This window comes from Mauremys mutica, chromosome 9, assembly GCF_020497125.1.
Source record: "Mauremys mutica isolate MM-2020 ecotype Southern chromosome 9, ASM2049712v1, whole genome shotgun sequence".
NCBI lineage: Eukaryota > Metazoa > Chordata > Testudines > Geoemydidae > Mauremys > Mauremys mutica.
This window is the reverse complement of record NC_059080.1, coordinates 61,825,726-61,838,763: the sequence shown is the minus strand read 5'-3', so window position 1 is coordinate 61,838,763 and position 13,038 is coordinate 61,825,726. Positions and strand designations below refer to the sequence as shown.

Sequence of the window (13,038 nt, the reverse complement as noted above, 5' to 3'; positions counted from 1 at the left end):
CTTAAGGGCTATACTGTGGGGGGTTATGGGTAGACCTCAGAATAACTCTGTACCTTGGGGAAAGGGAGTATGACAGAGCAGCACCCACACAACCCTATAACTGAGTGTACCTCACACAGCACTGGCCTGACACCACTGGTTGATGCAGAAAGAGGTGCTCACCCCTACCCACTCTGGGAAGTCCAGCACCACTACTGTTACGGATTCACTTTCCTGGGTCTGCACCAAAGCCCACTGAAGTCAATGAGAAGTCCTTCCATTGGATCAGACTCCGGTGCTCAAAGAGCGCAAAGAATAAGACTCTGGTTGGCACCTACGCAGGTGGACAAGGCCATCTGACCTCTTGTTCACCAGCACAATGCCAGCCACAATCTAGCACTGAATCAGCACCTACGATGTCTTTTTATACCCATGATCCAGAGTACACTTTCACCAGGATAACTGCATTCAAATAACAAGAACAGTTATCTCTATGGGGGTTATAGAGAGGATGGTTTTTAAAAGCCCTGCAGAGGTAACACCAGCTCTATAGTTAGATTTATGTCCTGCGGTTGTCGCAGTAGCTTACAGGCATATTTTAGTTACTAGCTATTTGGCAGCTGCAGGTTCCTAAAAGAAATAAATGTTGCCAGCATAATTTTGGCAGAGCACAACATAGAGCAATGTATTTCTGTATTTGCATATTTCCACTGTACCGAGACAAGTGCTCACTGCCTGTGGAGGAGAGAAACAGAAAGGTTATCTCCTTTCCCCGCGCTGCCTCAGTGGGGGAGCAGTGGTGCCATCCTGCACTGCCAGCTTCTATTAGATAAAAAGCTGAGAGACACTCAGGGGCAGCTCTAGGAATTGCGCCGCCCCAAGCAGTGCGGCACGCCACGGGGGGCGCTCTGGCGGTCGCCGGTCCTGCGGCTCCGGTGGACCTCCTGCAGACATGCCTGCGGAGGGTCCACTGGTCCTGCGGCTCCGGTGGAGCATCCGCAGGCGTGCCTGCGGGAGGTCCACCGGAGCCGCCTGCCGTCCTCCCGCGGCACGCCGCCCCAAGCACGCGCTTGGCGCGCTGGGGTCTGGAGCCGGCCCTGGAGACACTAAAGGAATGTTTGAAAAGCCAGTGGGCAATATGAGTAAACAAGGTACCATCTTGCCTGGAACCCTCACTGGTTTCTGTGCAGACTTTACTAATGAAACAGAAAAGAATAAATTGCAGCAGAGAATTAAATTCAAAACTTGATAAACTTGCTGACAGAGTTATAAACTTGGGAGACATCCAGGCCTCTGCAGCGGCTTATCATGCAAGAGGCAGATACTGGAGAGGTGATGGCAAACCTGATTAAAGAAAACAAGCCATTTAGAAGCTACAAAGAATCAAACCACAAGTCACTGAATTATATGAAGAAAATGAATCTGCAAACTCAATTGTTTCTTTTGAGAATGGGCTTCCTAGAGCTCACAGAGCCAAATTATATTTAATGTCTGAGATCTGCAGACAAAAATGCACGTTTGCACACCTACATTTGCAAGGGCAACTACCTACCACAACTGCACACATATATCCAGCATGCAGGTATCCAAGTACCTATTTGCACACATAAATGTACAAGTCATGGATGCAACTGTGGTGAGTGTGCAAATTCACACATCTGTCTGTGAGCACAAACATCTTTTTTTTTTTAATCTGACCTTTAAACAAGAGGTGGGAGGTGTCCCTTTATCAAGTATATGGAGCAGAGCCTTCAGATGGATCCTGAAGGTGTCTGAAAGCACTGTTAATAATAATAAAAAACAGTAACGGACTCATCTGCTGTCTGAAAACAATACACTGATATAGACCCATAGGTTTGCATGGCACTTTACAGACACAAAAAAATATATTGACGGGCACTGAAAGATGTATCCAGCGGGACTTGAAAGAAAACTAGTTGCCTACTGTCGAACATTTCCCTAGTGAGTGGGGAAGCCAATCCTATCAGCTTCTGCAGAATCTGGGCCTTTTGAAAAGCTACGGTCCTAGCCTTTTTGTTGCAATGCTAAACTTCAGAATATAAAGGAGTGTAGATCAAAGCAGTGCTGTCTTCTCAAATCTGTAGGCTAACAGCTGCAGCACTTGTAACAGTTCACAGCTTTCACAAACTGCAGCAGAGAGAAAGCTGACCAGAAAGCTGTGATGAAGGGTTTGAGGCATGTTGTGTTGGTCTTGCTCATTAGCTCTATAACCTATATCGGTGTTTCCTTAAATGCACTGTGGCTGCTTCCAGTCACCTGCAGATTTTTATGACAGCCTCCAAAGTGCAGCAACAATCACTGAGCTGTTACTTATTAATGTCACTTTGTAAACAAAATAAATCATAATGCGCACTGATTCCCTTCTAAATATTACAGTTCAGTACAGACAGAGCTGAACTACAAAGACATGGGGTTTTTTTCAAGTCACAAAGCATATTCATTGGCTAATCACTATGTTTACATCTCGCGCTACCGTAGCTCTGTAAACGGCTATTGGCCAACATCACTGTTGGGAAGATCACTGTGTGGTGTTTGGGTAGGTTGAGAGCATTCTTGACAGAAGGTGGAAGAGTTAAAAATGCCAATGGATATCAGAAAGTTTTTTTAAAAATCAGTTTGAGAAAATGACCTTAAATGTGATACAGAGATGGTCCCCAGAGAGCCACCTGCTGCTAAGAAAAGGAGAACACAGAAGGAAGAAAAACGAACATTTCAGGGCCAGTGGGAAATGCAATTTTGTGTTTCTGAAGACATCTGATTCCATTTCTGAGCAAGTTGCAGTGTGCGCTGTTTGTACAAAAGAAATGCATCAAATTAAAATGTCTGCAATGCAATGTCACTATAGCATTCGTGCAGGGGAAGTTGAACAGAATTACCACAGTGAATTTCAGAGGCACATGCTGTTAAACAATGCAAAAAACAAGCTTGAAAAACAGTGACAGTTCAGAGATTTTTTTTTTTTTAATAAAATGGATCAGATACAGGTGGCTACTTTTAAAGTTGAACTACTTTTGGGGAAAGCAAGAAAACCATTCGGGAAAGCAGCATTCATGAAGAAAACTGTTCTGGCTGTACAACCAGAAAATACACTTCTCAGAGATATACCACTGAGCAATGACATGTTACAGAGGAACACATGAGATCTGGCAAATTTTCTACAAATCAGAACAGCTGAAAAAGTCATAGTGAGCCCTTTCTACAGCCTGTGCTTGGATGAGAGCCTTGATGTCATGAGGAATCCCAAGGTCATCATATGTGTTAACTTTTTGGACTGTGACCACCATTGTTCTTCTGAAGGTATTTTACGTCAGGTGAGCCTGAGTGATAGGCCAACTGGCAAACAGGCAAACACATTTTTTCAATGGGTTCAGGCAAGAATGGAGGAGTGCCGTGTTAGCTTTGACAATCTGTGCAGCTTGATAGTGGACAGGACAGCAGCTATGTAAGTGCACAAGGCGGGTGCTGAACTGCTTCCAAGAAAGCTGCACTCTGAAGCTTTTTTTTGTTTCACTGTTTTCCCCATCAAGAAGCTTCAATTTAAAACATGGATGAGGTTGATTCCATAGTAAAAAAGTGCATCACTGCTCTCAATGCCAGGGATGTCAATGAAGGGAGATCGGCAACGTTGTGTGAAACGGGCTGCGAGACACATAAGGTGCTGCTGAATTACAACCCAGTCCACTGGCTTAGTTTTAACGACAGTGAACAGAGGCTGTTTGAGCTCCAGGAAGCGCTCGTTGAGGTTCTGAACACAGTTTTGCTGGAACTGTCCCAAAAGCTACAAGATCCAGAAGTACATGGCTGTTTGTTCTTTTTGAAAGAGTCTTTACCCACACTTGCTTCCGTAAACCTGGAGCTTCAGAAACCTCAGCTAACTATATCTGACAGCATTGAAGTAATTAATACATTCAGGAAGACAATCATTGACATCGTCCAACCCCTACTTGAGAAAAGAGACTTTTCAGTTTTTTAGGAGCTTAGTCAGTTTCTCAGCTGTCAGGATAAGAATGTGCAGCGACAGGTCTATTTCACTGAAACTGAATACCTGAGTATCCTCTTGAAGGATCTTGAAAATCATTTAAGTGAGAGAAACTTTTTCAGTCAGTACTCGTTCGTGACCGACCCATTCACCAATTCTGGGTGAGGCTTTTTGGCACCAAACAAACTAACTGCCTTACAAAACAGATTAGCTTCCTTTGACTCTTCAGATTTAAGCAGTCTCAAATGCCTCATTCTGTAAATGTGCAGTGATGGAAGAATGAAAATATATTTCAATTAGCCCAGTATTACGGTACAGGAGTTCTGTAGTAATGTGTATCTGTTTGAGGACACCTACAAGCCCCTACCTAAAGTTGCTTTTCTTTTCTTGTCCCTCTTTTCTTCTACTGTGCTATGTGCACTGCATTTTCTGAAGAACAAATACCAAAACTGCCTCACTGATGCTAACCTGGAAGCTTCTCTTCTAGTTTCACAGGAGACCCAAGATCCTGCAGACTTTCCATTCAAAGAGCTCCTGAATTTTTGCAAGTAGTCTGATCCACACAATGGATGTGTTAAAACCCAGAACTTAATTTCATTATCACACTGTATTAGTAAAGTACAATAAAACAGCGATATGTTTTTAGTTACTACAGTATTATCATTGTTATTACTGGATTGGACTGATTTTTTTTAAATCTGTGAACAAGAAAGAAATTTTGACACATTTGCAGATATGTTTTTCATTATTATTTAGACTTTTATTATGTAAAAGCATTTTTAAATTTAGTTCAGAATTGTTGTACAGACATCCACCTTTTACCAAAAAAGCAAAAAAAACAACAAAAAAGACAAGAACATGCAAGTATCAGAGGGGTAGCCGTGTTAGTCTGGATCTGTAAAAGCAGCTAAGAGTCTTGTGGCACCTTATAGACTAACTGACGTTTTGGAGCATGAGCTTTCGTGGGTGAATACGCAAGAACATGCAAAGCACCTTATTTGTGTTTCTATTGTGTTTAGAGGCAGTAAAGAATAGAGGCAACTGTACATTATTTTTATTATTGAGTCTCCAAAAAAACAAACCACCACATAAATAAATTACCATGATTTGCATGTGTAAATGTGCATATTTGTTTTCCCTAAAGTTAGACAAGTATTTCAGGAAAAACTGTCAGAGTGGCAACCAACAAATCTGCTGTGAGAACCCCTGAAAATTAAGTCACTGTTCTTGTAAGTAAGCACAAGGAGTTCAGACAAAAAACCAGGGGATTCTGCCTAACTAGAGCAGACAGAGAATTCCACTTGATAATCAGCCTTCCTCTCCCATGATCTAAAACAGACTGCACATTATTCAAGTATCTGCTGAGCTCCCCAGGGTAAGATGCAGACCTTGCCATGAATCCACAGAAGCAGGGGTGAAAGTTGGCCGGTACGGTGTACCAGTAAGAAGTGGCTGCCGGTACTGGCCCATACGCAGCCGACATTAAGCGCTTTAACATCGCTGTCCCTTTCCACACACACACACACATCAGCGACTCTACCGGCAGGGACGCTGACTGCGGGGCAAAAGGGGCAGCTTCCCTGAGGGCCAGTTATTTAAAAGGGCCCAGGGCTCCCAGCCGCCGATGCCCCTACTGCAGCAGTGGCTGGAGCCTCAGGCCCTTTTAAATCGCCGCCAGAGCCCTGGACAGTGCGGGTCAGGCAGCATGGATGGGCTGGCTCAGGGAGGCTGACCCCCCAAGTCCCACCCTGTCCCTTCCACCCGAGGTACCTGGAAACCGCACAGGTAAGTCTTCTATGTTACTGTCACTCCTGCATAGAAGCCACTTTCCCAGGTGATATGTACAGTACCTAGTAGCCAACAGCTCATTCTCCATTGCACTTTCTACAGGAGAGTGAGACATTAAAAGGTAAAAATCTAAGATTGAAGGGGCAGAAACCACCTAATCTCCTTTCACTGGGGCAGCATAACAAAGTCCATTCTGCTCTGAATTAGGCTAACAGCCTATCCTGAGGGAGGACAATAAAAGCATAAGGAGATGGTATTAAGATATTTAGATCCTCATACTGTTAGCTTTTAAATGGTCCCAACTCAGCTCTGAAGTTAACACCTTGTGGGGTTAGTAACATTAGGAGAGTGTCCACACATTTATTGCTGCTATAAACAAGTGGAGACAGCTGTCTGTATAGCTATCTATGTACTTATATGGCTTTCTTTGCAATGGTATCCTAAAGCCCTGCCTAAGTAGCTAAGAAAAACAAATACAAAAATAAACTCTTGCTTTGCCAGCTGTAGGGGAAAATTTGGATAGGTAGTGGACTTTTTTCAGTATTATTTACACATACTATATATATATATATACACACACACACACATACACAGATGGGTGACTGTGCATGCACATGCAAGCTTGTGCACATGAGATTCACAGATGGGCCAACAAGGAAAAGCTACCTGAAGAAACGGGGATTGCATTAGATTCCACTGAAGTCAGTGACATTTTTATTTCTTGTAGGAGTGGATTCCTTAGTCTAGGTCCAGCTCCCACTGAAGTTCTGACTATCTCCAGTGCTCACGTATTCCTGTATGTCTCAGCTGACCCAACCCAATGGAGTGCTCAATCCAACGAATATCAGGCAAGGGACCTTGGATACTTGCATACTGAATAGCATTGAAAAATCCAAAAGTAAGCAACATTATAACCAATGAACAGGTGCCCGCAACAGAGGAGAGTTCCTCAATGTGCTTCCTATCAGTATCACCTCTATCTTGCTCCCTTGAGCTTTGGCCTGCTTCTCTTCATCCAGCTGCTGTCCTCTGCATGGCACTGGAAGATGGTGCTGTTTACACTGATGGTTTGTTATTGAGTGTTGAAATGTGTAGTGTTTCGTCTTAAGAAAAACAGCTTTAAATAACCGGTTTAAAGAGACACAGAATCACAGAGTTTCTAAAGTGAAATATTGAGAGAAGTAGGATCAGAGTAGGGCAATGAGAATGGCTAGAGGTCTGGAAATCACTTCGTACAATGAAAGCCAAAGGTGCTAACGAGAAAGTTAAGAGATGCCTTGATCACAATCTGTAATTACCTACAGGGGGAGAAGATGTGATGCTTTTTAATCTAGCAGACAAAGATGTTACAAGAGCCAAAGACTAGAAGTTGAAGTCAACAAGTTTCAAACTAAATAAGATGTGCATTTTTAACAGTGAGGGCAATAAACCACTGGAGCAGATTATCAAAGGAAGTAGTGGACTCTCGATTACTTCTTAGAGTCTTTAAATCAATGTTCTTCTAAAAGACATTCTAGTTCACCTGAAATTTGATGGGCTACACATATGAATCACTGGGGAATTCTATAGTCTGTGTTATGCAGGAGATCAGACTATTTGATCAATGATCCCTTTTGGCCTTGAAGTCAATGAAAATTTTGGACCTACCGTTCTTGACAGCATCCCTTTCACATTCTAGTTTTTAAACTGGCACATCTGAATTTACGTAAAAGGCAAGTTCAGAAACAATCACATACCCTTTACTACTGGCATTGGAGCTAAATGATGCCAGTCAAGTGACATAACTTTTAAATATACACTTGGTGATGATGACTTATATATGGCTGGAGACTAAGTAAACCAGATCTCATAAATCTGCACTTTGTCAATGACTAGACGTAATCCATCTCTGTCTCAAATTGGGAACCCTACTTTCCTCACACACATTTCCAAATTACATCATGCAATTTAGTCAGTTACAGCTACAAGCGCTTTGCTAAAATTCAGGCATTTCTATCATTTGTCCCGATACAACTTCAAGTCTCAGTAAACAAGTCCAGGTTTAAATCTATGCACTGTTCCAAGGTTTGACTTAACCAAGTTAAAACAAGTTTCCAAAGGAACAGTAACCTCGTTATTATAAAAAGCATCCTTGTTGCTACAGCCTTGTCACAAACTTTGGTTGCACAGGACTTTCTGTCTTATAGGAACATAAGGCCAACTCAAGAAAATGTTAGGTGATGTCTGAGAGTTCCTAACAGACATTACAGGGAATTTGGTACATGTCCAAAGAGAGAATGGCTCTTCTTAGTAAAAGGAACAATTTTAAACTCACTTTCCTATTTAGCCAGAGAGGTACCTAGTGGGAACAATGTGTCATAAAGGCCTGTAAATAAAAGCCTCAATCCCTTGCGTCCACTGCCTGAAACTGAATTCTTTTCTCAGTAAGATTGGGAGTATTTTGTCTATTAGAAAGGAGGTACCGTGAAGATAAACAAAAATATGGCTATGGTTATCTCCTCCACTTCCATAAGGGGAGAAGAGTCAGAGTGGACAGATCTAGCTTGGGAGACACAAAACGGGGGAGCACCATTTCTGTGACACTGTCCCTCCCTCTGGGACCCACCCCAAGAAGCCTCTCTGTTGGAGATCTTCTTGGTTAGTCCACCCCAGATTTTCAGGGCTATGAGGGGCTGATGCCAGGAAAGTGCCATTCTCTGCAACATGCTGGCCTCCACAGGCCAAGGATATGTTCCTGCCAACACTTTAGGAGTGCTACATAAATAAAAGGAAATAGGTTATTTAACTTAGGCTCAGCATATGTGTCTCCCGCAAAGCAGCAGCTTCTGATGAGCCAAGTAGCTGTGTTGCCAGTGAGGAGGAGAACCCAGGGGAATAGCAGAGGGCTGCTCCTCCAAGATTGGAGCTTCCCTTTTCTGTTTATTCCCAAAGTCTGCAGGGTAAGGAGATAAAAACCCACTCCACAGTCCCATAAACCCTCCCGCTTCTGAGGGAAAAGGAAGTTCACCTCCGAAGAATTTCATGGGCCATTCTCCCAAATATTTCCTTGGGAGGATACAAAATGACCCCATGTCTTTAAGAATTCCTTACCTCTGTTATTTAAGACTGTCCTGGGATCTCACCCCCACTTTGAGCTTGTGGGTTCAAAGATGGGGACCCGCAGGTATTCTGCCACCACCCTAACCCTTAGGGTAGGGTTCCTTCTCGCTGCCACCACTCGATTATTTCGGTGAATCGAGACACCCCTCTGTCCCCCCCTGTCTCCCTTCAAAGACACTCCCTGGGAACACAGATCCACTCACAGAGGAGGAACCTTCCCCCTCCCTTCTCTTCCCTCTCTCCAGCCTGCTCTGGAGAGAGAGATACCTTGATTCCAACTCCTTGAATCTCTACACACAGGGAAGCAGCCCACTTCCCCCCTCCCTCTCCTCCTTCCAGAGACTTTCCCGGGGAAGCACAGATCAAAGCACAGAGGGAGGAAGATTCCTTTCCTTCCCTCTCCCTTCCCTGCTTTCTCTGCTTGGAGACAACCCTTGTCTCCACAGAGTGGCGCCTAGCTTCCTTCCCCTGAATCCACAGGTAAGGAACTTAACCAAGTCCTGAACTTAAAAGAGTTTATTAAAAGAATAAAAAAAAGAAGAGAAAAAATACACAATCTCTATGAATCCAAGATAGACATTCATAGGGTCTAATCTTATTAATCCCTGGAGAAATTTCTCCCTTTTCCTCAGTACAAACAATACAGGCAAAATTACGAATAATCAATACAAACACACCGAATTGCAGACACAGGATTCTTATATGAAATTACCCTGTACTTCTAATACTCACTAGCTTGAATAGAAGAAATTAGTTCAGAAAGATGAGCAGACTTGGTTAAACATCTGGGCTGGTGTAGTTCCAGACGGCTAAGAACACAGAACAAAGAACACAGAGACCCAAGTTCCCGCTCTCTGGGATTTTCAAATTCTCTTCCCTGATTGGTCCTTTGGTCAGGTGTTTCACCAGGTCTGGGTTAACCCTTTACAGGTAGAACTTAACCCTTAACTAACTACTTATGACAAAGACCTTGGAAATACTATAGTTTCTGCAAAAGGCTACTGTATTAAGAACTGCTGTAGCACTGTAACAATGGTGTTTTATTTCTTCCTGGACTAGAACAGATGAATCCCAATCCATTGGGACCCAGTAGCAGTTAAAGGAATTAAGCCCCCACCACATTTTAGGCATGTCTATGTTGGTGTCATTAGGCATAGCCCTAGGTAACTCAGGAGGGTGGAAAACCACAGTGTTAATGAAGCCTTTCTGTGCCAGGCCTGAATGAGCCCAGGTTGGTGCTATGTTTGCCCAAACCACTTCCATGTTGGACTCTGATCGACCTCACTAGCCAGAATTAAGAATGGAATGTGTAACTGCTCCTTATCAGTGCAATACTGAAGGCCTGTTTGTATCTGGCTTAGGGCGGGGGGGGGGGAGCAAAGTAATAAATTCAAAAGTAAACCAAGCTAACAGCCTTGAAAAGTTACTAATGAGATAAATTGTTTGCAAGAATGATTTAATTTGCTTAGTGTAATTGCTAGCTATACAATGTGTCTACTATATAGGAGGGGAGTAAAGGGAGGGGGGGAGAATAGTGGGTGGTAATGAAAATGCCTAGCTAAAATCATGTATAAGAGGAGAAACACAGCTTGCATCTGTGTGCAGAATTTGAGATTGCTATGTCTCCCTTGCACCTTATTTGGGCTCAAATAAACTTTAACTGCTTCTCCACCTTGGTGTGTTTATTGGAGCGAAGCACACCAGGCAACGAACCACTGTTGCTGTCCTCGAGCATTCTGTGCTGGCAACAGTTTTGGCGTCCCTGGGTGGGCTCGAGGCAAAATTGTGCCTTGCCCGGACTCCTCCAATGGCCGGTGGACGACAGTCACAGCCGACGCCCAGCGCGCACCGGTGCCTTTACCGGGGGCCTCGGCAGAGACGTGTCAGGCCGACCTTGGAAGGCACAACGGTGCAACGCACTCAGATAGTGGAGAAGCAGCTGCGGGTGACGGTGAGGAACCAGTCCTGTGGATAAGGTAGGAACAGTCCAGTGCTGTTAACCTTTTGTTTGCCTGTTAAGACCTGGGGACGCCCAGTGTCTTCCCATAGGTATGGGGCAGGGATAGAGTACAGGCAGGGCATGGTGTATGCCCCTAGAATGCATTCTAGCAAATTGGAAAGTGTTTGGTTTGGATCCAATGACTAAGAGTAAACTGGAAAGAGGTTCTGTACAGTTGACTGGCCTCAATATCAGCTAGAGAGCCAGGAAAGGTGGCCACTGGATGGATCACTTAATTATAACTTGATCCTTCAATTACTTCTGTTTTGTCAGCAAACAGGTAGCTTCTGAAGCTGTTTGTATGGAGAGCTCTTGTAAAAATCCCCCATCATATGCCCCAGAGCTGCACTGGGAGGAGAACTGCCCGTGGGGATGTCTGTCTCTGTTGGGCTCACGCCATCTGAATTTATTGACTGTGCAGCAAGATAAGATGCATCGTGGTAATAGGAAATATGGCCTTGGGGTGTGTGTGTGTGTGTGTATATATCAGCGTGAGTGATTGTTACCGGAAGACGCCCAGAATACCCTGTGAAGTGAAAACTCATGATCAGGACTACTCTAACGCAAGCCCGGTAACTAGTGGATCTTTAGGAGATCCGACCCATGGTGGGCTGACTCTGCCTGGCATCGTCCGGCGAGGAAGCTACCTGGGTCTAGGAGTGTGTGAACCCATCTTCCCTCCCCCCTTTCTTTCCGTGTGGGCTACTGACAGTCTGATCATCTCACTGGATGCAATCAGAGTAAGCGGCGCTGTCTCCCAGAGACTAGCCGACGCTCTTTGCTGAAGGGAGGTGTAGGAGAGTCATGGTCATTCTTGTTAGTCTCTCCTGTGTGAGTCCCCTGTAGGGAGAGATCCTTAGTTTATGAGCTGCTAGCGCAGACAGGGCACCCTTTGTGTGTGTGTGTGTGTGTGTGTGTGTGTGTGTGTGTGTGTGTGTGTGTGTGTGTGTAAGTGGACAATGGGTAAGGGACAGTCTAAACATTCCACCTCACTCCATAAGGGTACCCCAGCATATTATATGTACATACATTATGGTCCTAAAACCTGCAGGTATTTAGAGAATTGGAATCTTTACACGCGTGAAAATCCATCTAAACAATGCCCATTAGAAGGTACCTTCAATCTAGATAAGATCATATATCTCAGAGGAGCTTTTAATCACCAAAGAAAAGCCTCTGACACAGTGTGAGCAATTTGTCTAGGAATGGGTTAATTTGAAACTCGGCTAAGCCCAGAGATAAAGAGAAAGCTGCTCTGAGTACAAGGTCAAGAATCAACGCAAACTATGCTAAGTACAAAGAAAAACTGCTTTTGGCCCCAGCTGGCCGTGGGAAAATATAGACAGAGGTAAACTGAAGGCAATATAAGTTATAAAACTGAGATTGCACTTGCAAAGCTTAACTGTTCAGTGAGATTTAACAGTCTTTGCAATCCCAGAGCTGGTATGGCTTGGTGACCTGAACTGGAATCTCTGAAAGAAACACTGCAGGAGATTCCAGGGTGTAAAAAAAAAAACAAAAAAAAAAAAAACAGCCCTCCCAAGAGTGGAAGCATGTTGGAAATTCTGGACAAGCTGTATACAGGATAATCTCCCGTCCACCTATTCCCCTTCTCTGAATGTTATATACAGATGTGGCCAGTCTGGATATGTGTGAAAAGTGGCTTAAGACTTGGGGCATTTATATTTTTTTGAGAGATGTGGGAGCGTTCCCAATACTCTCCATTGTTGTTTTATTGTTTTTAATGAAGCTTTAAAATTTGGTTATATGGTGTGTTTTATCCTCCCCCAACGTCCTGCAGTAGATAAATTGGTAACAGATTTGTCACAGTTTGGTGAGCAATTGAGAATGGGGGAACCCTGTAGAATTTACACCATCCATTTGTTTTACCCTTGTTACTTTATGGGTTTTTTTGGTACTGTTGGTGTTATATGTTGAGGATTGCATGATTAAAGGTAAGCCCACTCTCAGCTGCAGTAAGTCTGAGAACTGGAAAGGGGTTTAGCATTCCTCTCTCCACCCTGGTTGACCGGCAAGGGTGTCAAGTGGATCTACCCCCAGTTGTAGCAGGACTGGGCAATAGAGTAGTTGGAGAAAAGGAATAAATATGTACTTGATAACTAGAATTGAGCAATTAAGAGCATAGATCATGACCTAGGCAGCAACTCAAACC

The 13,038-nt window shown here is 43.8% G+C and overlaps 1 protein-coding gene and 1 pseudogene across 4 annotated transcripts in view; one reads left to right on the top strand and one right to left on the bottom strand.

Annotated features, from left to right (window-relative positions):
* The window catches only part of ST6GAL1 (ST6 beta-galactoside alpha-2,6-sialyltransferase 1), a 102,089-nt gene that overhangs the window by 77,970 nt on the left and 11,081 nt on the right, over positions 1 to 13,038 (bottom strand). The gene's annotated exons all lie outside the window — the stretch shown is intronic.
* Positions 1,601 to 4,531, top strand: LOC123376830 (annotated as a pseudogene).